General features: G+C 36.2%; 1 long non-coding RNA gene across 1 annotated transcript in view; it reads left to right on the top strand.

Annotated features, from left to right (window-relative positions):
- LOC139827759 (uncharacterized) overlaps nt 1-26,173 on the top strand; it is a 59,587-nt gene extending 33,414 nt beyond the window's left edge. Inside the window, exons 4-7 of the long non-coding RNA XR_011738685.1 lie at nt 11,835-11,967; nt 15,896-15,965; nt 20,091-20,246; nt 24,293-26,173. This is a non-coding gene — a long non-coding RNA (uncharacterized lncRNA). The remainder of the gene's footprint in view (nt 1-11,834; nt 11,968-15,895; nt 15,966-20,090; nt 20,247-24,292) is intronic.
- Nucleotides 26,174-27,368: the final 1,195 nt, after the last annotated feature.

Consider the following 27,368-nt stretch of genomic DNA (forward strand, 5'->3'; position numbering starts at 1 on the left):
CACAAATTGATGGTGTTTCCTCTCATCCTATCAGTTTCTACTTGAGAGAAGGAACCCTCCATGCTGCAACCTCCTTTCAGAGAGTAATGAGGTTTTACCTCACCCTCCTTTTCTCAAGGCTAAACGGCCCCAGTTCCCTCAACCACTCCTCATAAGATTAGTTCTCTAGACCCCTTATAAATTTTCCTTTTATTCCCAAGTTCCAACAGTAGCTCTCTATTCAGCCAGACCCACCAGCTCATCTTTCAGCACATGAGGACAGCCTGCTCTTGCACCTCTAAGATTAGCTTCTTAAAGAGTGACCAGCCTTTCTGGAGTCCTTTGCCCTTCAAGACTGCTTCCCAAGGGACTCTGCCATCCAGCCTCCTGAACAGGTCAAAGTCTGCTCTTCAGAAGTCCAAAGTACCAGGTCTGCTGCTACTGTCATCACTTCTCCAAGAACAGAAAACTCAATCATTTAATGATCGCTATGCCAATGATGACCTTGGACCATCACATTACCCACTAGTCTTCCTCTATTCACAAACAGCAGGGACAGTGGAACATCTTCCTGAAAGTGCCAAAGCACTAGTAGACACAATTACTTTGAAATTCCATGAGCCCCACTGATGACTGTTCAAGTCTGTATTGGTCACAGAATTATTGAACAACTTCCTCTGAGTTAGGACTCACACAGGTACATTTGGAAACTTCTGTGCTAGTCTAAACTAGAAGAAAAACCTTGAAAATAACATAAATTACTTTTTTGAATATTTTTATCCAGATAGAAACAATTATTCTTGAAAAGAAATTAAAAATCTCTCAGCTGTACAATTTGCTGTAACCTATGAGTCCATTGCACCAAAAAAAAAGTCAAGATAATAAAAAGAGTTATTTTTTTTCCATTCAAGTGTATATTTTATTTTGCAATCTTCTGTAATATAAAAGAAGTATTATGAAAGACAAAGGTTGTTGCCAGAAAACACATAATTTGAGGATGAACTCATCTGTGACGACTCAGCAGCCCACACATATCTGTCTAATGCCAGCAATGTGTGCTTGAAGCCCAGAGTGCCAGCTGTATCCTGGGATGCATCAAAAGAAGAGTAAGTGACAGGTTGGGGGAGGTGATTCTTCCCTTCTGCTCTGCTCTCATGAGACTCCACCTGCAGTACTCCATTCTGTCTGGGGCCCCAACACAAGAAGGACAGGAACCTGTTGGACCAAGTCCGGAGGAAGCTCACAAAGATGATTACAGAGCTCAAGCACCTCTCTTATGGAGACAGACTGAGAGAGTTGGGGTAGTCCAGCCTGGAGAAGAGAAGGCTCCAGGGAGACCTTACAGCAGGCTTCTAGCACCTCAAGGGTGACTACACCTGGAGAGGGACTTTTTACAAGGGCATGTAGTGATAGGAAAAGGGGTAATGATTTTAAACTGAAAGAGGTAGATCTAGATTAGATTTTAGGAAGACATTCTTCCCCATGAGGATGGTGAGGCACTGGAACAGCTGCCCAGAGAAGCTGTGAATGCCCCGTCCCTGGAGGTGTTCAAGGCCAAGTTGGATGAGTCTTTCAGCTACCTGGTCTAGTGGAAGGTGTCCCTGCCCAGGAACTAGATGATCTTTATAGAATCGTAGAACCATATCTATGATATAACATGACAGATTAGTGTTTTATAATTTTATATGAGCAAATGCTACAAATCTGATAAAATCTGAAGATTGTTGTGTGAAGCTCCAACTTTCCTTGGACATGTTTAATCATATTTATGATCTACTTTCAAAGCAAATATGTGAAATTTTTAAATGAAAGAAAGCCAAGATTCTGTGAGATAAGGTATTGATTCTGAAAATTGTTGTATATGACCAGAAGCTTAAGACCTTGATGTTAATAAAGAAAAGATGCAAACCAAAAGGAACAAGTTAGATTTTTTATTTTATGAAACTCCACTGTGTGAAACATACAATTCATAATACATTCACACATTTAAATATGCAAATATTATTAACAGCTATGACTTGCCAAATTTTTCACAGTTAAATAGATTGCAGTGTGAATGTGGTTTATCAATATACCTATGTTTTTCTTTGATACTGTTGTGCCTAGTAGACTTGGTGCTTCAGTAATTCTACTTAACTCATTTTTGTGATGAAATCTGAATGAACTTTTTCATTCTTTCAAGGAATGGACTGAATCAAGTAGAATGAGATGGTTCCTGGACATGTGAAAGAAAGCAAACTTATAAATCCTCCAATAGTGTTAAACTGTGAAAACTTTCATTACCTTGTGAAAGATTAAGGTAGTATAAACAAAGTCTAGAGAAAATATTTATCTGTGCAAGGGTCTTAAGGTCTAGTCCAGGAATATTTGACTGACATAGAATGGGAAGTGTAAATGCTACACTTCGATCCCTGAATTAATGTGAATGAAAAACATTGTATGAAAAGGCAGATCAGTGTTTGCTTGATGAAAGGTAATATGTTCAATCATAAAAACAAAGGCATTCTGTTAGTAGCAGGAAATGTGTTTTGGTCTAATGTAAGACCTGTACTGTGATTGAAATAGTATTTATTAAAATCAGCAGAAACAGTATGTGAGGACAAGAGAAAGAATTCTTGTGATCAGTGATGTGTACTTACTGGTCACTATGCCAACTTTAGCTTATCAGTGGTCTTGCATGTATGTACCTTATTGAAACAACTATTTCTTTCTGTTATGTGGATTTTGAGCATTAAAAAAAAAGGGCATCAGTAGACTCACTTCTGACATGTAGTGATAGTTTAGATTTTAAAGAATAATTTCCTATCTGGATTGGAAACCTGTGAGACAAGTTTTAGCTGATACTACTTATATCTATGAAGCTCAAGAGAAGAAACAAGAAATTGAGATTTTTATTTTCTGTTAGTCTTTTTAAACTATTTTAGGCATTGAAGGTTGGTCAAAATCCTTTTTATTTTGGACTGATACACAGACAGTAGAGACACAGCTATGAAGAGATGCTTAAACCTCCTATTAAGAAATGTAATAATGATGATATAGCTTTGTCCCTCAGTTAGATATCTGCTTGCAAACAACCAGGTGTGGGGTTGAAAATAAATGAGGAGCTGCAGAAAAGATGGCTCAGGATTCAGTCAGAGCATTGTTTTCTGAACTGTATAGGTGGGACAGACGGATAAAAAGCTGCTGTTTTGGAAATACGACTATGGCTTTAAATTGAAATGAGGACACATAGAAGGAAATTCAAGTGAGGAAGAAAGCTTAAGATATATACATTTTGAAAAATTAATTGTAATTTTTATCCCCTAGTAGACGATGAGTGTGAATTTTGAGATACTTCTGTTGAATTTTGAGAACCCACAAATTCCAAAAATGTCTAAATACTTATTTTGTTCAGAATATAGTTTTGTAGTTTCAGCTTTTACATTTTTTTCATGGAATTGACATGACAACTGTTCTTGATCATCTTGTCTCAAGAAAAAGATGTGAAAAAGAGCGTGGCAGTACATATACAGTTAATCTATGTTTAAGTGTTGCGTGAGTTATGTGATTTATGTAAGTATACACATAAACAATCATCAAGCAAAGACAGAAGTAAAACTCATTTGCATTAAATTTCCAGACATACGTAAGGGTATGTACCAAACTCATTCCAGCTAAGATTCAGGATTTTACTTAAATGCCTAAGTAGAGCAATTAAATTAGGGAGAACTGAATTCAGGTCCCACATTTGTTTATTATGAAGATATATAGCTTTCCCAAGAACATTGTTCAGTTAGAGGAAGAACAAGCAATTGTATCTTTATGTAAAACAACAAACTATTCTGCATTAATTCTATGGTGAGAATTGTGAGGCAGCTCTATGTATAACAGTCATTTTTGTAGGAGACTAATAGGATGACCAGGTTTGTTCTTCCAGTTCCATTTGTATTGGGTCAGTCATTTGAGTTAGTCCTTTTGTACCGAGTCACTTTATTACAATAAAGTGAGGCCTCTCATGGCTAAAGCTTTATCTTTTTTTACCCCTCCAAACTCTGAAAATACAGCTTTTGAGATTGAAGTATTTTTCATGCTCTGATTTGGCAGTTGATAGACTAGACTTATCTCCATCAGTAAAGCAGAGCATTATTGATTCATAAAAAAGATGGTGAAAGGAAAAAACAAAACAAAACCTCATAGTTGAGATAACCTGACAATTTAGTTCTACATACGTAAGTGATTGTTCACTTCCTAAGGCCATTGCATTTTCTCTGGATTAGTCTTTGAAGGTGGTCTTTGTCTGTTTCTCCACCTTAGATAAGATTGGGGTAAGTTTTGCATGTAACTGTATGGCAACTAATAGCTTTACTTCTAGTAATGATATAAAATCCTATCAAATAAATTAATTAATATTGAAAGTTTTCCTTTCACAGATGTCTTCTGCAACCAGAAATAAAGCACTGGTGCACATACAAAATTCCACTACTCCAGTGCATTAGTTTGGCTTTTGAAAACCAATGAGAATCAGTACATTTTTAGGCTTCTGTGGGGTCGCTCTAATATATGTGAGAGGCTGGTCCTGTAAATTACTCTCCATCATCCAGGGGTTTCAACAGTAGTTCGTTCAGTTTTAAGCATTGTTTAATCAATAAACAAAGTGTTGATTACAAGATGGTTTTCAATTTTTGTGGAACAATGCAGTATTGGATAATAACAGGTTTCTGCTGTAAGACTCTGAGGATATCACTTTACCTTTCAACTAATTTTCCTTAACACAGACTGCTTTAAACTCAGTATAATTTTAAACCTTCTATATAACTGTAACAATAAACTATTGGACATAAATATGTATCCAAACACAATCGTGGTAGATGTAAGTTATTTTACTGTCAATGACCCGTGGACAAATAGCAATGAGTTTAATGAGCTGTAAATCAATATGGGCATTATATTCATTAGATGATGGAATTTTAGAGACATTGTGCTGAGCATTAATGGCTTATACTGTTATACCTATTGTATCTCTGGTGTCCATACTGTGATGGTACTATTCTCATTTCTGTTTTCCAAACTTACTTCAATTCTGTAATGCAGTCTATATGTGTCTTTTAAGAATGAAAAAGGAAAAAGTATTTCCCAAGCAACCGTAGTCTCTCAGTTTTCTTGTGTTTCTTAAAATAGTGCAAGATCCTCAATTCTTCCTGGTACATCTGAATTTCTTTCAGATACACTGTCCCTGACACTGTTCTGTTCTACGATAATAATGGTTATGCCTTGGTGACTCAGTCTCAGACAACCAAATGTTGCAGTGTCCCTACACCAACAATTATCTCTGTCCCAAAATGTGTACTGTGTAACAGAAGATGTAATAGTAGAATAGAAACAGAGAAGAAAGTATAAAGAGATGTTGGCTTGCTTTTAGGTTAAGTCTGCTCATCATCTGCTTAAGAGAGGTAGGATTGACAGTGATAGTAAATGTACCCTTAGCAACTACCGACCACCCTGCTACAGGACAATTGTAACAGATTTTAACTATTCCACCTGCAGATATCTTTGGTGTTTGCACTCACAGTAATGGCTAATGGCCATTTCTTATATTTGAAAACATGGACTGATCTTTTGTATAGGACAATGAAGTTGGAAATCTTCTCTTAGCAAGGACAATGAACCATGAAATTGGGCAGAGATAGCAGTGAATCAGTGTAGCTCATACAGAAACAAAGAGCCTAGTACTGGACAGCAAAAATGTGATTTTTTTTTTTTTTTTAATCTTCACTCTTTCTGTTGCCTGCTCTGCCTGTGGGAAATGTCTTTTAAAGCTTTAAGGAATTTTGTGTCTGAAATCCTAACTGGTATCTGCATTATAGTTGTTCTGTAACAGACAAGAAATCAATATTTTTCCCTCTCTTGTCTTGCGTATCTCTGTCCTTATGTTTTCTCCATGCCATCTTCTGCCTGAGAAATACAGCTCCCATGGCTTCCTAATTTCAGTCTTTCTGTTTCCTGCAGGAAAATATAAAGTTAAGTGTTTTCCAGAGTCTGGAAACAGAGAAGCCAGATGGCCATTTGAGCAAAGAGAGCGTCTGATGGCTACCTGCCTGTCTGCTAGCTGTAGAAAGTGACTCCTGTGTGCTATATTGGATACTCAGTGGAGCAGAGACAAGAACAGAGCTTTAACTCCAGAATGAGGTACCAGATGAGATGCTGACAAAACCAATAATGACAGATGTTTGTCCAATATGTCCTATTTCCTCAAGTGAAAATAAAAATTCAGCAAAGGTTGACCATTTGTTGAGCCCTGCAGCCAGTATGCATTTTGCTTTTGTATTATTACTAGTTTTACTATTCAGGTTCATAATCTGACTTCTCAAATGTCTCTTATTTTGTTCAGTTTGGGTGATCTTTGGGCTAATTAAGTTTCCAAATGAGCCAAAGTAAAAATAAATTACATTCCTAAAATTAATCATGTTTTTCAGAATAGTACATCCATATCTACAGGTGAAAAGTATATAATCAGGGGTTAAGACAAAGGACCTCTTTTCAAAGATGAAAGCAGGCTTTGATTGACTTTCCCGGTAAAAAAAAATTATATATAGTTAGAAGAAAAATCTTGAAAAAAATCACCACTTGACTTTACTCCTATGAGAAAAAGCCTGTTCTTGTCTCTGCAATTGGTAGTTAAGGTAAATGTGGTAGGTATTTTCCCTCTTGATTTTTTCATGTTATGCTTACTGTTGCATGAATTTAGAACTTTTTTGCCTTTGCTTTCTGACTAATTTCAAGTTTTATTGTTTGTGGGCTTTTTATTTTTTTTCCTTGAATGATGTTAGTTTAAGCTGTTGAAGTTGTCAGTGCAGTTGATAATGCATATTAACAGCTTTTTTTTGTTGTTAATTTTTTATTTTCCTGACTAATGCATTACTGAGGTTCTTGAGACCCAAGGAGGTAAAATTGGTTTGATTTTGTATTTTCTGTTTAAGTACAACATTAAAAATTTCCCTTTTATCCAGCTATAAAATGTCCTTTGCATAATTTTTGGAGCATGAAAAAAACACACATAACTGATGAGACAACCTTTACAGACATTTGATCACAATCAAAGGTGGCAAAAAGGAAGGACTTTCTTGTTTAACTATAGGAATAAAATTCTTCAAACAATTTCTCTGGAGTTTGTTCACAAAGTATTCCTCCTGGTAGATATTGAAGAACACATGACATAATTTTTAGAATAAAAATAAACAAAAGAAAACCACATAATAAGTTTAGGGTGAGCAGTGAGAAGATAGTACTGAATTAAGCTAAATTAGATTTAATAGAGTGCCAGACATAAATACAGTTTTGTGTTTACTGTTAGTGGAGACAGCATCTATTTTAGACAGAGGATGGTGTATTTTAACATTGCTATACATATATTTGGGAGGCACAAATACAGACAGAAAAAAGTTTCATCTTATTGATGTGTGAGAGTTTCTGTATGTCATATTTAAGAAAAACTTTAATATTGCTTAGTGAGCATTATATTACATTCATATTTTGTTGACTGTATTCCTTCATACTTCAGAAACTTCAACAAGACCTGATACTGGTAAAGCAACTGAGGCTGTCTAACATCCAGCTCTGTAAATATGAGACTACTGGGGAAAGAAAGAGATTTGTAAGAGAGAAAAAGAAATATGAAGTGAAAAGAAATGCTCAAGTCAAGAACAGTCTGAAATCTGTCTATTCGGGGGTGATGATGCACTCGCAATCAGCTATTTAAAGTCAGAACAGTTGTATAAATCTAGTGAATTATGACAATGGTCTACAGACACCTTTGCTGCTCATCCTGCATTTTCTTCAGCACTGATTAACAGCAGTCTTGTATTTTATGTCTATATCTGTAATTAGGAAATTTCTACATTGCTCACCAAAATGAAAAGCTGGATAAACTCTTAGTATGGGTGTGGTGGTGCCCACCAAGCTTCTTTTTCACTCCCACCACCTTCAGCAGGACACAGGGAGAAAACACAATGGAAAAGCTTGTGTGCTGAGACAAAGGCAGGGAAATAATTCACCAGTTATCGTCATGGGCAAAACAGGCTTGATTTAGGGAAATTAATTTATTGACAATTTTTTGTAACAGAGTAGGACAGTGAAAAATAAGAACACAACTAAAACCACCTTCTACCTCTCCCTGCCATGCTTCTTCCCAGGTTCAGCTTCACACCTTACTCTTCTGTCTCTCCCTCCTTCCCTCAAGCAGTCTAGGGGGATGGAAAATGGGGTTGATATCAGTTCCTAATGCTTCATCTATTCCAATTCTTCCTCCTCACATACTTCCCCAGATCCAGCACTGGGTCCTTCTCACAGGATACAGTCTTTCGTCAATTGCTTCAGTGTGGGTCCTTCCCATGGCCTGCAACTCTTCAAGAACTGCTCCAGTATGGGTCCCCTATAGGACACAGTTCCTGCCAGAAAATCTGCTCCTGCATGGACTCCCCTGTACAGACTGAAGAGAGAGAAATGAAATTTTCACTAAGAGGCCTTTGAAGAGGGGTCTGTTGATGTTTTTGAATGTTTTAATTCTTCTACTGGATGGGGAAGATGCTTGTCTCAGTAATATTTGTTGCAACAAGATTGCCTTGCAACTATTAATAAAGGTTAGAATTATAAGATTAATATTGCATGTACAATGACAGTAAGCATTTCTGCTTTTAGAAATGGAAGGATTTAGATAATGTATGCTCCCATGCCACTATTAGTACAGATTCTAACTACTCTGATCTCCTGTGATTGTTAAATAGTGAATATAGAAAGGAAAGAATGAGCTACAAATCAGTTGTAATTTAGGATACTGTACTGGTTTGGGCTGTAATAGAGTTAATTTTTTTCGTAGTAGTTTTTAGAATACTATGTTTTGGCTTTGTGACAAAACAGTTTTGATAACACAGGGATGTTTTAGCTAAACAGTGCTTGCACAGCATCAAGACCTTTTTTGTTTCTCACTTCAATCCACAATCAAGCAAGCTGGGGCTGCACAAGAGGTTGGGAGGCAAAACAACTGGGATAGGTGACCCCAAATGACAAAAGAGATGTCCCATGTAATAATGTCATGCTCTGCAGCAAAAGCTGGGGAAAAGAAGGAGGAAGTGGGGATGTTGTGGAGTTATGGCAATTGTCTTCTCAAGTAACCATTTGCATGATGAAACCCTGATTTCCTGGAGATGACTGAACACTTGCCCGCTATTAGGAAGCAGTGAATTAATCCCTTTGCTTTGCTGGAGTGTGCAGCTTTTGCTTTCCCTATTAAACTGTCTTAATCTCAAACTGTGAGTTTTCTCATCTTACACTTCTGAGTTGCTCCCCCATCCCAGTGGGTGGGAATGAGTGAGTGGCTGTGTGGTGCTTAGCTGCCTACTGACGTTATCACACAACAGATACAAAACACAAAGTACACCCACACAGCCTATTCAAATACATACATATATGTAAAGACCTTCCTGTTTCTAATGACCACTGTAAAAGGTTAACTATTTAAGTAATCAGAAGTTAAGCAGATTTTGTCTGAAGATCTCTTTGCCTAACATCTGTTTTTCACTTAACTTTCCTTCTTAACTTTTAAGCAAAACTTTATTATTTAGCAAGATAGCATCAGCTTTAATGCATTCCTGCTCAAAAATTTTGGAAGTCGTTGTATAAAGATATCTGAAAGTATAATCCCACATGAACAAAGATTTCTAAAAGAGAAGCAATGTTGAATTAAAATATCTGGGTATTCTAACTTGAAAAATGGTGTGTAAAATATCCAGGAGAATAAAACTTTTATTTTAAAAACAACGATTGAAATAAAGGCATACTGGAAGAACAACAATAACAAAACAAACAAACAAATCACCCCCCACCCCCTCCAAACAACAACAACAAAAAAATGCCCCCAAAAGACTGAAACAAGCTCAAAACAAAATCACAATGTGTTATAGAACTCTAAATGGCAAATGAAAACCTAGGAAGAAAAATAAATATGTTTTTAATTAAATAAAAACAGTTATAAAATCGGGATAGTTTAGAATCTTATTATCTATAAACATGCATACTTGAAATTTACACTAACTTAAAGAAGTATAAATCTGAAGAAACTTTCATACTGAACCAATATCTTCACTGACAGATGGTGTCTGATAAAAGAATATGCCCCAAAGATTAATTTCAATTCATTTTTCAGACGTCTGGCATACTGAAATGAGAGAATACCTTCTCAGAATTAAAACAAGATCTATGACAAAATCTTATACAGTTATAATACAAAACATCGTGTGCAAATGTTTCCCTGCACTTACACATTATAAGTGTTCTACGTCTTTGGTGGAAGAGGATCATGCTAAGGAGCACTTGGAAAAACTAGACAAACATAAGTGCATGGGGCCTGATGGGGTGCATGGGGCATAATGGGATGGACCCACAACTGCTAAGGAAGTTGGCTGATGCCACTGTGAAGCCACTTTCAATTATCTTTGGTAGGTCATGGTGATTGGAAGAGGTTCCCGAAGACTAGAAGAAAGAAAACGTCACTCTTGCCACTCTTAAAGAAAGGCAGGACGTGGAATCTACAGAAGTGGTGTGTTTTTTTTCCTTTTTTTCTTTTTTTTTTGGTTTGTTTGTTTGTTTGTAGGTTTTTTGTTTGTTTCATTTTGTTTTGTTTTGGTTTACTATTTTCATTATTTCTTATTTCTATTCAGTTTTTTTAAGTTGGAAGCTATTGAACAGAAAAAAAAAGGAATATTTGGTTTTGAAAATATCAAAGTAGCATACCTCTTTTTGAAACTTCTTATTGAGGAGCTGAAGATGAGAACTGTGTGAAAATGGATCCTTCTTCATACATTGTTTCAACCAAAATAAGCTACAATAAACCCAAGGAATTCTTGTGACATATATTATTTCATAGAACAATCCCTCTTGGTAATTCCTGAGATCTAGATGATCCGTTTAATCACCACGTTTTATGATGTTCTCAAACCATACAACAGGCTTATACAGTGCGGTCACCTACCTGGATCACTTTGTTTTCAGCACAACACAATAGAGAAGGTTATATATTGCTTCCTCTTACAGATAAGCCCCTGTTACATGCATTAATTTACATTAATTTTCAACAATATATCTTTTTTCCATTTCTGGCCTAATTACTTTACTGTTTCAGGAAATCCATTAGTTCTGATGCAATTGTATTCACAGAATCCCTGAAGTTGGATGATATGACTGGGGATCCTCTCATTTAGCTCCCATGCTCAAGCAGGGTCAGCTACAGCAAGCTGCAAAGTGTTTGGTCCAGGTGGGTTTTGAATCTGTATGGACAAGCCATTTCAGTGTTTGACCACCCTTTTTTTTTTTTCCTAAATTTAAGTGGAATTTCCTGTTTTTCAATTTGCACTCATTACTGAGGGCACTGCTGAGGAATGTCTCGCTCTATTTTACTTCTTACAAGTATTCTCTTCTCCAGGCTAAAGAGTCCCAGCTCAGTCAGCCCCTCCTCATATGAAATATGCTACAGACTCTTAATTGTCTTCATGGTCATCGTCTTCTCGGTCATGTTTTATCCAGGATGTCGATGTCTATATGTCTGTCTCTCTTGTATGACTTTATTGCTTTTTTTTTTTTTAACAGTAAGATAATCCTTTGTTATGTCTTCAGTACTGACTCATTTATTAAGGGCATGCATTGCTTTATGTTGTCTAATTCTATTTAGTTCACATGGCATATTTTTACTCTCAGGTTTAAAGAGACCCATTTATTGAGTGAAAGAGCCATCAACCAGGCAATTTTATGAAATCACTCTTCTGTTTGTTTCATGGTATTAGTATTTGCTCAATAGTCACTAATTTTTTACATGTGTCTGTAAACAGGGACATGAAAACAGTTGTAGTGAACATATTTTAAGATGCATGCCAATACACACAGAAGAAAGCACTGAGTATGTGCCCAGATCTATTCCTCTGTGATTTGTTAGCCAGACTGAAAGATGATGATGCATTCCATGTAAGTACCACCATATTTTTGCATTGCTCCCAGTACCCCTTAGGAAGAAAATGTAACTCACGGAGACTGATCTCTTTCCTGTTGGACAGAGTCTGTTTCGACAGATCTGTGTATAGTATAGGGTAACTATTCTACCAAGTACTTAGGAACAGTGGAATTAAAGTGATGTTCATATAATAATGTATTTTGACAAGTGGGAAGAGAGTAAATAGGATCTCTTTTGACTCCAGACTTTTAATTTTTTTTTCCAGTGGCTTCTGAATAACATGTGAAGAGTGTATTTAATACCTCATACAGATGCCCTTTGAGATATGACCAAATTAGTTTTGTATGATTTAGTATCAACTAGTTCTTCTCTATATTTAGCTATGGAGTGCTTAAAATGTTCCTTTTTAAATCTAGTGCATTGTCTCTTGGAAACATTATGATGCTTTGGCTCATGGTGAATAATCCAGTATAATGAGAGTTGTCTGACTGAAGTCGGCTCATTTGCAAAATGCCTTTCATCACAGTCTATTACAGTCCTTACTGTCCTCAAACTTTCATTATCTTCTCCATATCTTTAATTTTAGGGCATTTCAGCATACCTAAAGAAGTCCAGTTGATTTAATAGTCTTCTTATTAATGTTTACTGTTTTACAGAGTTTAGCATGTGTTGGAAATCTCAGGCACTTAGTGTGAGAGTTACAATGATTTTAGCTACTTTTTTTTTTTCCTATAAGTCTTTGTACTGGTATTATAAGAAATGAATTGTTAAAAGGAACAGGTGGCCAAAAAAGGTAAGGAAGGAGGAAGAAAAGCTTGAAGAATCAGTTAATGGACATGATTTCAGTTTAACAAGATTACATATTTCAGTTTAACAAGATTACATTACCATTATTCAAGAAAATGGGAAAGTGAGACTTTGAAGATTTTTTTTTTGGTGTCTTAGTCTAACAGAAGATAGCTTTCATATGATTCAGAAAGGATTTATAACCTGCTTGAGCAATAAAAATTGTGTCACAAAGACCTGATTCATAAAAATTTTCAATATGAGTAAATCAGGAAAAATTAGATTGATCAAAAAGCGAAGTCTTACCAAGGATGGTGATGTGAATAGTGGCTTCCTTAACGAGCAATGAAGTGACTGAAAATTTACCACAATCCAACTTTCTTATTGTAACATAATTTAAGTTATAATGCAAAGCTGATCTCACGCAAAAAATTTTAAAGACTACTGTCCAGCATGACTCATGGGCACTATATTTTTTTCAGACATACTGTTACTTGCCACAGACCAGTGCAGAGGTTTTAATCTCTTTAGTTTATCCTTTGCCCTGTGCCTGGATGACCTTAATTCAAAGGCTGGTTCTGCTATCAGATCTACAGTGAGGCTGTCTGAATGGTATAACAAATAAATATCCAGTCTTCGCTAAATAGTAGTCCATCTAATAGCTTATTTTTACTACAGTTTCTCTGACTGAAGTTAATGGTTTTAGAATAAGGAGAGGAAAAGAAGACACCCGCAGAAATTCAATTATAGAACTCATTTTAGTGTAGAGTTGAGACGAAGCGAGAAAATACTGACAGACAATTTGGAAGCCTACAATATAAAGTAACAAATTCATGAGAGCTGGAACATCACAAGAGCAGATAATATTCCTGTGTTAGGTTTTTGGGGTGCAAACACTGCTACATGCAATGAAATTAAGGACCTTGTCAATGAGCTGACTCATGGAATATACATCATATGAAATGATATTTAATTTTAATTTATTTCTAAATTACAGTGTGATCCCAAACTGTTCCTAAAAAAATTGTAAATACAATTATAGAATCATAAAATACCTCAAATTGGAAGGGACTCATAGGGATCATCAAGTCCAACTTGCTGCTCCTTGTAGCACTACCTAAAAATAAACCATATAACTAAGAGCATTGTCTGTATGCTCCTGGAACTGTGACAGGCTTGGTGGAGTGACCACTTCCTGGGGAGCCTGTTCCAGTGACCAGCAACCCTCTCAGTGAAGAACATTTTCCTGATGTCCAATTTGAACTTCCCCTGAGGCAGCTTCATTCCATTTCCTCGTATCCTATCATTGGTCACCAAAAAACGGAGATCAGCACATCCCCCTCTACTGCCTGCCTTGAGGAAGCTGTAGTCTCTGATGGGGTCACACCTCAGCCTTCTCTACTCCAAGCTGAACAAACTAAGTTACCTCAGTTACTCCTTGAGATCTTTCACCAGTTGGTCACCCGTCTCTGGACACATGCTAATAGTTTGGTATCCTTCTTATATTGAGGTGCCCAAAACTGTACACAGTACTCCAGGTGAGATGTCACCAGTGCAGTATAGATTGGGATAATCACCTCCCTTGATCAGCTAGCTATGCTGTGCCTGATGCACCTCAGGACATGGCTTACCCTTTTGGCTGCCAAGGCATACTGTTGGCTCATATTCAACTTGCCATCCACTCAGGCCCCCATATTTCTTTCCATGGGGCTGCTCTCCAGTCTCTTGTCCCTCAATTTGTACATAAACTCAGGATTATCCCATCCCATGTGGTGAATCTGCCACTTGCTCTTGTTAAATTTCATGAAGTTGGTGATTGCCCAACTCTCTAATCTATCCAGACCTCTCTGTAAGACCTCTCTACCCTCAATGGAGTCCAAAGGTTCTCCTAATTTAGTGCCATCAGCAAACTTACTTAATGTACTTTTGATTCCTGTGTCCAGATCATTTATAAACATTTATAAAAAGAGAACTGGCTCCAAAATTGAGCCCTGGGGAACCCCACTGGTGACTGACCACCAACCTCATGTAATCCCATTTACCATAACTCTTTGAGCCTGACCCATCAACTAGTTGCTCAGCAATTGCATTATGGACTTGTCTAGCCTTGTGCTGGACAGTTTATCCAGAAGTACACTGTGAGAGGCAATATCAAAATCTTTGCTAAAATCCAAACCCACCACATCTACTGGCTTCCCTTCATCAACCAAATGAGTGACCTTGTCCTAAAAGGAAATTAAGTTAATTAAGCAGGACTTTCCTCTCATGAATTTGTGCTGGCTATGACCAGTGACTGCATTGTCTCTCAGGTGTTTTTCAATAGCTCCCAGAATAATCTTCTCCATCATTTCAGCAGGCACTGAAGTTAGACTGACAGACCTGTAATTACTAGGGTATTCCTTCTTACACTTCTTGCCAGCTTCCAGTCAACTGGGACCTCTCCAGATTCCCAAGACCATTGAAAAATAATGGAGAGAGATCCCACTATGACATCGGCCAGTTCTTTCAATACCCTGGCATGAATTCCTTTGGGATCCATAGATTTTTTTGCATCCAGGCGGAGCAGTAAGTCTTGAAAACCTTCAGAGTTGGATTGGAGTTTATCATTGCCCCAGTCATGGTCTTCCAACACAGGGTCCAGGTGTCTCAGGGCCCATTATTAGTGTTGAAAACAGAGGCAAAGAAGGCATAAAAAATCTCTGCTTTGTCTACATCCCTACTTGTGAGGTGACCCACCTTATCAAGTAATGAACTAATGTTATCTCTGGTCTTCCTTTTGCTGTTAATATATTTTAAAAAGCCCTTTCTTTTGTCCTTCACAGCACTGATCAGCTTGAAATCTAATCAAGATTTGGCCACACGAATTTTCTCCCTACAGTGGTGAAAACTTTCGGAAAACCTTTGACAGACTTGAGGAATGGCATTTTTCTTATCAAAGATTTAGATTTATTGTTTTAAGCACTATGAGTGCTTGGTATACATCTGAAGTTAATATTTCAATTAACTCCTTTCTGGTGAAGTACATTTCATGAATCCTCATTTATGTAAATACTATCTACTGTTTGCTTGCTTAGTCACTTATTGCACAAAATAGTCTTATTAAACCATAATATAAAGAATTCCCATATTAACCTTACCCTTCTCCTCCCCACCCAGCCCCAAATGAAGGACTTAACCAGATTGATTTGACAACTTCAATCCAGTCTGGAGAAGCTACATTAATGAGGTGACAAACAGTTAAGTCACATAAGTAATTCCCAAGGAAAAATACCTATTCTTAATCTTGCAAGCAGTGCATCAACAACTTTCAACAATTATCTTTGCTCTAATGTTTTTGTCTAATAATTACATTATAGAGTATAGTTCTCCAGAAATTTTACAGAAATGAATTATTAACTGTTTAAAAAGTAAACATGTTTTTGAAAAACTAAAACCAACCTTAATATTGTCTGTGGTAACTTGAAAAAACTTGGAATTTTCTGAAAGACCATCAACTATGCTAGAATACATTTTGCAAAGAACAATTGAATATTCTGTCTACATTAAATATATGTTATATTAATTATTTAATTGAGTGGATTTAGTTTTTATTTATCTGGTTTGTACACAGACCACGAAAAATAAGATAATGACATGTAATGACATAATATCTAAGTTAAGTGAATTTGCTACATTTATAATGCTGGCAGTATAAATCCTAATTATAGAATTATAAGAACATGCTATTAAGAGTCAAATATGACATATTGTGTTGACAGGCTACTCTCTAAGATTATACTTAATGGTTGCCTATGGGAATGTGGAAGATTAACAAGGTCACAAAACCTGGAAAATGCATGTATAAAGCATATTATTAAAAGGATTTCTTTTTTTTTTTTTTTTTTTTTTTTTTTTTAAGGAATGAGAGTGATGTATTATTGGAAATATATTATTGAAATATATACTTGGAAGCTGTACGTTCAGTTATAAGAGCGTTATAAGTTATAATGTTAAATTATAAGAATATATTTAGTATAAGAATATTGTGGTTCATTATGTTGTGTCTGTAATTGTAAAAAAAGAAAATGATCCAACTTTTTATCATTCCAAAGATGAGCAGGTGAATAGACAGCCACTAACATTCCTTTGTCAATAACTATTCACACGCCGGCTATTTTCTTTCAAAGCAGGAAGAAAAAAGAACTGTAGATGAGAATTAGGAGATGCCATATAGCTTCATTTTAGCAATTATTTTGGTACTGCCTACAATATTTTTGCCATAGGATTGCTATAAGGTGAGCAAAAAAGCTGATTGTAAAGATGTATAAAAAGAACAATTATTAAAGGTTTACTGTGAAAGCTGAAGAATGGACTGAGCAGAATTCCAAGGGAGTCTGTGATGCCTGTAGTACTGTTCAGCAGGCCTGGCTGATAGAATGGAAAGTACACTGAATAAATTTACAGATGACATCAACCTTCTGGAGTCTGTAAGCATGTTGAAGTTGAATTCAGAATAATTTTGAGAAAATAGAAAAATGGTCAGAAAAAAAAAAGATGAAATTCTACAAGGACATCTGCAAGGTGGAAATAATCCACTGCATGAAATGAGGACAGAGAATAAGAAGAAATTGGGTTATTTTATCTAGACAAAAAGGAGAAAGAAAGGAGATCATGTGACAGCCTTTATATATAGAAGATATATTCCAAGAGAAAGGTAAGAAACAGTTTTCTCCATGTCACCTGTAGACAGGTTCAAAAGTAATAGACTTGCATTACATCAAGGACTATTTATGTCAGGATTTTTTTTTGGTAGTTGTGAGAATAGTTAAGCATTAGAACATTTTTGCTGAGAGAGGATATTTGACCTCTATCACTGCAAGCATTTTCTGAATAATACAGACCAGTTGATCTTTTCAGGTTAATGAGGTAAACTGGTTGACATATTATTGGCTTTTGGACATACATGTTCTGTGTGACTATACATGTGTATATATGCATGCTTGCATTCATAGTCGTCACTGGAGCAATGTTTCAGATTGATATTTTGTTTAATTTTTTAGAAAATGAGTAACATGACTTAATATAAAACAAAACTATCTGACAGTTGCCTGTTAAAGCTCGGATGTCTACCTTCATTACTGTAACAACTGTTACTCATCAGCTACACTACATTAAGTGTATACATGCTTTCAGAGAAAAGCATATTGTCAGTTTTACAGATTGCTGTTTCAATTGATTTTCCTCTCTGTCTTGACTTAAGTTACTCCAGATTATCTTGTTGGGAAAGCGAAACAAACCAAACCAAACCAAACCAAACCAAACCAAACCAAACCAAAACAAAACAAAACAAAACAAAACAAAAAACAAAACCAACCAAAGACAGACAAAAAAAAAACCCTAATCAGAATCATGTCCAGAATAACTAACCTGCTTACCATCCTTTTAAAACTGCAAAATTAGAAAGACATCCTTGGGTTGCTGTAGAAATTCAGATAGCTTACAGTCTACTGAATGCATAAAGAAAGAGATAGAGTGATGTATCACACAGAGATTTATGATATGTAAAGTCTTTTGGTTTTATATTTACCCCTAAAACCTATGGAACAAAGGGTTGCACTTAGAAAGAGCAACCAATGAAAATGGTAGTTTTTGCCAATGTCTATTTTTCTTTACAAATCTAACATCCTTTGATGGACTACAACTTTCTACAAATCACAGTCTGGTCATAAAATACAACAATAACAACTCTGAGCTCAGAAAGTGCCACTCCTAAAATGCTTTGGAGAACAGTAGAGTATAAATTGCTTGTGATCAAGAATACTTAAGTGAAACATCAAACACATAATCCTTTAGTGCACTTTCATATTCTAATGCAGGCTAAGATTTGTAGATAATCACAGAAAATGTGTTCCTTGGCTGATGGGCATGGTTAGCAAAAGCTCTAATCCTCGCTATTTCAAGTACCTGAGGATTATATTTAGGGTGTATTAAATACCCAGCTCATTCTGATCATAGTTATCTTCATAATTTTAAGACACTCACTGAACATGAATAAAAAGTGTCAGGAAAATTATTATTACGATCTTTGCCATATCTCCTCTTCTCATGATTTTGTTAAGAATTTTACAAGGACAAAGAGTTTATGGAATACAGGGGGAAAAGGAAAACCAGGAGACAACTGTACTATGTACTAAGAAACAGAAGGAAATCAGTAGTGTATGAATCTGGATATGGGACAAAGAAAAATCTTATAGCAAAGAGGCAACAGGAAAGGTAGGAACCACATCACAGGTATATAAAGATTAAAATAAAACTGATCTAGACTGAGGCTGTAGAGATTGCTTATTTTGTGCTAGATATATGATTACACTGGATTAGCCTTATTCTGAGTAAAACAAACTCAGATTTTGTAAACAGAGGTCTTGGTTCAACAATAAGAATTGTCTTTTTCTGGCCATTCTGCAGAATACTACCAATGAATAAAAGCAGGATCAAAACTGGTGAGAAGGAAGTAGACCAAAGGGAAATAAACAATCAGAAATAATCGACTTAAAGAACCTGAGTAATGAACCAATGTTTAATAGTTTTTACAGAGAATAACTAAACATTACCAAATTAAAACAAACAAAGCCCCCCAACCCCCCTGATCCTCATATTTATGCATTTCAAAAGATACAATGCAGGAAAAAAAAAAAAAAATTCCAATTAATAATATTAGTGGTTAGCAGAAAAATGGAAGAGGGAAAGCGAAAGCAAATCTGACCTCCAAATCAGTTAAGAATATATAGGTGACCACATGAAAATTGTTACAGCTGGAAGTGATTCAAAGCATGATGATGCAGAAACATGTGACTCATCTTTGGAAATAAAACCTTAAAATTTCAGATTTGAAAGGTTATTCTTTTCAATCTTTGATAGAGTTCTGTTTAAAACTTTTAGATTGTAAATCAGTCACAGATTTCACAGGGAAAGAAGCAGTCAGGTACAAATTATGGCAGTGGTGTCAGTTTGCTAAAATTGAAAATTTTAATTATTTTTAAGACAAGAGAACTGTCACAGCTTGAAAACAGACAATATGTATTGTATTTCAGAGTAAAAAGAACTATTTAGTACCATGATTAAGTTATATAGCAACAGATATTACTAGTGAAACAGAAGTCAGCTCTGATATAATAGAAAAAGCTTATTTGAAATGCACTTAAACCATGACAATTGACTTTGTATTAGTTTTGCTGCAAAAACTTGGAAAACATACAGCTGTAATGAAACAGCCAACACTTCACCATCCAAAATTTGCCCCCAGTGTTTCTCAAATACTTGTTCAGTCTCCCTTTAAACTTAGGTACAGTTTTTTTTTTTTTTTTATTCACAGAGTTCTTTGGAAAGGAGTACTACAGATCTGCTTGGTATGATGTGGAGAATCAGCTGGCTTTGACTATTCTGAATCTGGCTTCTAGTATAATAGCTTCAAATGAAGGTCACAAGCTTTAGCAATGGAAGTTCCTTCATGCCCACTGTCCACTCACAGGTTTGTAGACTTTCACTGTACCCCTTCTGCATGACCTCCTTTCAGTTTGTTATACAGACTGTCTAGTCTCTTTCATAAACCCTAATGACAGGAATTTTCTGTTTACTATAAAATTTCATTATTATAGAAGACAAAAAAAGGAAAAATCCCCAAATAACAATGTATTTAAGGTGATTTTATAAAAAGTCCAAGAATATACCATGTTTTTAATCCGTCATTTTAATCTTTAAAACCCATTAAAATAAAAGCTAGAAAAACAATTAATTCCTTCTAATTCTTTAAAATGCAAGTTGAAACCAGATAGATTCCTGACATACAAAGGGTCTTCGTATAAGATGAATGGAGTAAGGATTGGCTCCTGAATTTAACACTTTAAGCCAATTTGAGCAAAAATCAACAATGACAATAGATTACCTAACAGGTCGATTACTCTGGTGAGAGGTTATAACTTGAACTGAATTTGTCTAGCTGACTTGTAAGCCCTGCAAAGAATGTTGGCTTATTACAGTATCGTAATGCATGCACAATGGCAACACTAGTGAATACCAAGATGATAAAAATAGTGTTCTGTGGAGATGAATGCCTTAGAAGAAAATTTAAAATCCTGTAAATAACAAAGAGTGTGATATATTGCAATATACTCAATTTTATATTGGAAGGTACTATATAAAGCACACCTATTGATTAACATAAATCCTGACTATCAGTTTGATCTATGAATAATAATAATTTTTTATTGCACATTTACATTTTACACTGTTTCTATCACTGCATCCTGTAATTAATAGTAATTTTCTCATTGGGAATTTTGTGTGGGAGGACAATTTGATTTCTGTGCTGAGAAAAAAGAACAACCTTAAAGACCTACTCTTCCACAACCCTATCTTTAAAGATTACTTTAGCTGCTGGCAATAAATAGATCTAATGCTGTAAATGTATGTAAAGTAAAAATGCAATCAGACTAATTCTTCATTTAGAGAAATGGGAGATGGTAAATATTTAAAAATAGAATAATATTAGAGGGAAATCACTGTTTGCAAATGATGCAGGCAGTGGAATATAAAGTCTCAGTTCTGTAAAAAAATGTATTCATCAGTAAATGGGACTATGCACAATCTTAGCATTAGGTTTATGCAGAACTGTTGGCAGGATCAAAGTCTAAGCATATGTTTCATATTTCTGTAGCATTCATAGTTTGCTGCTGGGGATCTTCGAAAAGAGACAATGGAAATAATTTCTGCTTTGAAAACTTAAAATGCATGCTTTTAATAAGATGATGAGTGTGCTCTGGTCTTTGTGCTCAGAAGCACAATCCGTGAATCTTCCAGTCATAGGTGAATACATACCTTTTTAGCTTCAAGAATTAGTTTTTGTATCAGTCTGTATTATGATTCCATAAACATGAGTGGTAATACAGTGAGTAGAGTTGCGAGCATACAGCAGGCAGGAACAATACACTGAGGGAAAATGAGAATTCCCTGAGCTATTTCATGGAATCATAGAATGGTTTGGGTTAGGAGGGACCTTTAAAGGTCATCTAGTTGAACCCCCTCTGCAATGAGTAGGGACATCAAATAGATCAAGCTGCTCAGAGCCCCATCCAGTGCTTGCTGTTCTCATTATTTCCTGCATCTGTAAGTATGGAACCAAACCTGAAGGCTCGCTCACAGTCTGTCCAAAAGATACTGGGGTTTCATATGTGTTTTGGGGCTGTCTAATAACTATTTGATGATGAAAAGCTGGATCTCAGTAAGTTTCATTTGTGTTTTGTATCAGTTCTCCTCCACTGTGTAAAGGGGTTTTTTGTGTGTTTGTTTCTAATCAGTTTGATTATTCTATTTCTATTCCTTATCATTAATAAGAATGCTTTGATTAGTATAAGTAACAAAGGAAAAAACTTTGCTCCACAGTCAGAGAGTCCTAGTTAAATTTATTTCAGCAGAGGAAAAACAAAAAAAAAGAGAAGTTTTCAACATCTGTTTTCTAAATGATATCTCTGCTAAAACAAAATGTGATGGGTTAGCATTGGTGGGGATCCAAGGGGTCACCCAACTGCTCACTTACTTCCTCCTGAGCTGGGCAGAGGGACAGTATAGGAAGAACAGGAGCGAGAATGTTTATGGGTTGAGATAAAGAAGGGGAGATTACAGTTACTGTTGCAGGCAAACATATTTAACTTATTGCAATTAAAATAAATATTTAATTACTGACTCAGATAATGGGAAACAAAACCAAAAAGAACAGTAACAAACATTTACACACTTAGGGAAAACAGATTTTCTTCCTTTTTTCCAAGGCTCACTTTCAGTCCAGACACCTCTCCTCCCTTCTTGTTATTGCCACAAGTTATGCTCAGTGCTTTCAGTGAGGCAACAGGCAGCATGCCAAGTGGTTGTGGCCAGGACAAAGGTTTCTCATCGCTGTTGCATCTTTTGTGCTCTGTTCTTCTGCTCTGAGGTGGGTTGTCCATGGGGTGCAGTCCCTTCAAGGGGAAAGGACTGTGTCTGATCCATCACAGAGCACCTCCTTTTCCTTCTCCTCAGTGCCCCCTCTTTCCAGGTTCAACCTCACTCCTTAATTCATGACTCCTCTACCTCCTCCAGCCTCCCCAAGCAGCACAGGGGGATGGGGAATGAGGGTTAGGGTCCGTTCATGAGAGCTGTAGTTCTGCAGCTGTAGTACAGGTAGATAATAATTTCTGGACACTTTAACAGGATGTAAGAGGGCACAGGACAGACTTGTGCCTTAATGGCTTTGTCAGTCCCACAAAAAACTACCCAAGTTAAAATTGGAAAAAAAAATATACAAAGAAATAGATAACTAAGGAGGTATCTCTTTTTATCTTAAGACTTCTGAATAAAATAAATGGATTTTCCTAAAGATTCAGTATTTTTCAGGAACCAATAAAAACTACTTTTCTACAGCAGACTTTTTCACAATAAGCAATGTTGTCCAGCTATATAGTCTTTTAATCAAATACTCTCCATGGATAGGAAGAAATCAGAATTTTCCTGAACTGTCTAAAGTCTCAACAAGCTGAATATATTTTCCCATTGTTCTTCTGAACAATGAACAGTATGAGCCTGAACTATTTATTTGCTCTTGCTAGCAGCAGACACTAGCCAGCCATGAGAAGCTATAGTTTATGTCATTAAGGTTCCTGAGACCAGTCTCCTGGCCTAGTATGCTTTCATTGCGGAGAGGTGACTCTATCCCCTTTAATCTTTCTGGAAAACTCTGAGAAGTTAGAATGGTTACTCACAATTTCCTACCTGCCAGATGTGAAAGTTTCTACTTTGCAGACAAGAGTATGGATGCAAAACAGTTTTGTGTCAGGAGGCAAACATATTTTAAGCAACTATGACAACATGTTTTGATCTTTCTGTAATGCCTTACTAGAACTACGTAAACATTTTATAACAAAAAGTTTGCAGTAATATTATAAATGGATTGGCACTGTAAATAATACCTGAATACGGTAGATTTCAATAATGTGTTTTTCACCTTTCTCTTCCTTTCCCAGGGAGCAGTGTAGAGTGATTCAGGGGAAGAGTATGCTCTCCTCCCAGCATCTCTATGTTTTTGTGTTTGGTTGGGATTTTTTTTTGTTGTTTTAGAGATGTTTTTATCACAGCCATCACCATGGAAATCACCACACTACAAAATGTATATAGGGAGTCACCATACGCTTAATTACTGAAAATATTTATGATATAATGTTGATTTAATGTATTTTCAGAGGAACTCCTGTTCTCACTGCAGGAGTGCTATAGACACTATTGAAATAATACGTTATTTCAGAAGCAGATATCCACGCCTGGCTTGAGATACACCTGTTTACATCAAGCCCAAGTGCATGCTAGATGCATCCTCGATGCCAAAGGAACTGCAGTTTTTGCATCATTGAAATTTGACATTTGATATTGGAATGCATTCTTAAATAAATGTTGTTCTGTTATACATATTTTTAAGGCACTTTTCTCGCTTTATGTTTTTTTTTTTTGCTAATGACTTGTTACTTGCTTTTTATTTTATGTTTATTTTAGACTATGGAAATGGTCTTAGACAAAAGGCAAATGCGAGTGATTTTCCTATTTGTCTTCAAAATGGGTCGGAAAGCAGCAGAGACAACTTGCAACATGAACAATGAATTCAACCCAGGAACTGCTAACAAATGTACAGTGTGGTGACAGTTCAAGAAGTCTCACAATGGACACGAGAGCCCTGAAGATAAGGACTGCAGTGGTCAGCTATTGGAAGTTGACAATGACCAGTTGAGAGCAATCATGGAAGCTCAAGCTCTTACAAATACATGAGAAGTTGCCAAGAACTCAACGCCCACCATTCTACAGTCATTTGGCATTTGAAGCAAATTGGAAAGGTGAAAAAGCTCAAGAAGCCTTATGAGCTGACCAAAAATAATAAAAAAAAAAACTTTTAAGTACCATCTTTTCTTACTTTATGCAACAGCAATGAACCATTTCTCAATTGGATTGTAACATGTGACAAAAAGTAGATTTTATACAACAACTGGCAATGACCAGCTCAGTGGCTGGACTGAGAATAAACTCCAAAGCACTTCCCAAAGCCAAACTTGCATCAAAATGGTCATGGTCACTGTTTGGTTGTCTGCTACTGGTGTGATTGACTACAGTTTTCTGAATCCCAGTGAAACCATTACATCTGATTTTTAAACTACAGAAATAAACAAATTTATTTCTTGTTGGCAAAAATGTGTTGATTGTAATGGTTCCTGTTTTGATAAATAAAGATGTTTGAGCCTAGTTATAATGATTAGAAATTCATGTTCCAAAATCACAATTACTTTTGCACCAACCTAATATTTACAGATGCTGCTAGAGATCTCTTTTGTAACAACTATTAGGCTACAATAGCTAAATAAACTGTCTGCTATTAATAAAATAAATTGTAAACTGGATTCATAATTGTTGAGCAAAATATAAATGCAGTAGACAGTATTTTCCATTTTTTTGCATCTGCTGTGCAAAGTATAGACTACTTCTATTCTGATCTAGCATCATGTATGATCCACATCACATTCAGATTGTATTGATGTAAATAACTACAGGATGTTCAGAGTTATGAGATCAACTTAAAACTGTTACTTAAAGGAAAAATAATTTAAAGAAAAGCTATTTTCTTGATACGCTTTATGGCTATTTCTGAAGAAATGGTAACTGAAAAGTACTTGGTATTCAGATTCAAAAGCTGCAGTCATTCTTGCAAATATTAGTGGATAAACCTTAATTCTTTAGGTTTGGACTATGGGAGCTAGAGATGCTTATACAGAAATAGTGCAAGATCAGTAATAAAAGTGTCAGGAGTTGCTGAATCCAGTAGGAATCCAGTAGGTAGCTGAGGCTGCCATGTCTCCCTGTCTCCAGGTCCAGCCTGAGGCTGATCGTGTTCCCTATAGGCACTCATGCACACAGTACGTATGTACATGGCTGGGCACACAGATTAACAGCTGACACAGCACTCACACAGACACAAACAGCACCGATGGCCTTATCATTTCCCTTCTCTAGCTGATCAGAATGAAGGTCCCTTTACGGGAAACACATACCCAAATCTACACATGCACAGCCATGCACAGGTGCAATATGGATCCGCCAAAGGAATTCTCCTAAGCAACCTGCAGTGTTTAAGTGGTGTTATTTTCAATAAGATTGAAACAGAATTTCTGTTTCAGAGGTAGGAGAAAGGGTATTGTAAAAAGCATGAGAAAGACCCAGTAATACAAAGAGAAAACATTGGAGAAGTCAAGATAGGACAGTAAGCAAAGGGAGTTCTTCAGGGTATGTGGAAATGAAGCATACCACAGAGGATTTAGCCTTGACCTTCACACAATCTAATTTATTGTAAGCATTTTTGTGATTTTTATGTTTCTTATTGATACACGTGTATTTCTATCTGGCAAAATAAATACACAGCACCTGCTGAATCACTTATTTCAATATAAAATGAATTATGTTTGCAATTCCAAATTTTTCACTCATATGCATACATAGACTCGTGAAATAACCCTTTCAGTCGAATTGGGACACAAATACAACAGTGATGGATTCACTAGAAAATGGGTATTCTGCCATGAGACACATGCTGAGGCTTCTATTGGACCCATTTTTTTTTTCCTGGTTTAATTCTATTGACTTCAATAGAGTTACATCAGCAGAGATATGACTCACTGACTTCAGCAGGAGTAATATCCAGGCACCTACAATCAAAGTTTTTGAGCTTAGAAACAGTTTAAGAAGGACTGAAAGCAACATGAGACACTACCATATTTTGGATTCCCTTTTCTCTCTTTTATATTCTCATGAGAAACATGTCATGTTGAAAAGGAGTTTGATGTACCTGAGCTAAGGTTCCGCCCCAGTTTTGTGAAATTAAGAATATGGTTGAAAGATGGTTGTGGTGGAGGTGATAATTTCTGTAGGTAGCCTAGCATATGAGCTGGTATTTTCCCTCTGTAGCTGACTAATTAATATCAAATTACTCTAAGTTCAGAGCTACCATGTAAATAAAGTTAGAACTAAGCAGTTTGAGATACGGTTGTAATCTATACAGTATGGAAATATTTAGTGTCTTCAAATTATGTTTTCTATCAGTGAATGAATAAAATACCATTAACATTATTAGGAGAGGTATGTATGCATCAAGGAGAGCCTATATTCTTGAAAAGACATTGAGCTTTGGGAGGAAGATGGTTTTAGACTTATCTCTGAATGATATGGTGTCAGCTGTCAAAGCAGAATGTAACAAACTTGGGCTTAGAACTACTAAATCACAAAGTCACAGAATGGTTAAGGTTGGAAGGGACCTCTGGAGATCACCTACTCCAACCCGTCTTCTAAAGGAGGTACATTTGGAGTAGATTGAACAGGAATGTGTCCAGGTGGATTTTGAATGTCTTCAGAGGAGGAGACTCCACAACCTCTACGGGCAGCCTGTTCCAGTGTTCTGTTGCCCTCAAAGTAGTTTCTCCTTATATTCACATAGAACCTCCTGTGCTTCAGTCTGTGCCCATTACCCCTCATCCTATCATTTGGTACTAGTGAAAAGAGTCTGGTCCCATCCTCTAGACATCCACCCTTGAGA

This window comes from Patagioenas fasciata, chromosome 3 (genome assembly GCF_037038585.1).
Source record: "Patagioenas fasciata isolate bPatFas1 chromosome 3, bPatFas1.hap1, whole genome shotgun sequence".
NCBI lineage: Eukaryota > Metazoa > Chordata > Aves > Columbiformes > Columbidae > Patagioenas > Patagioenas fasciata.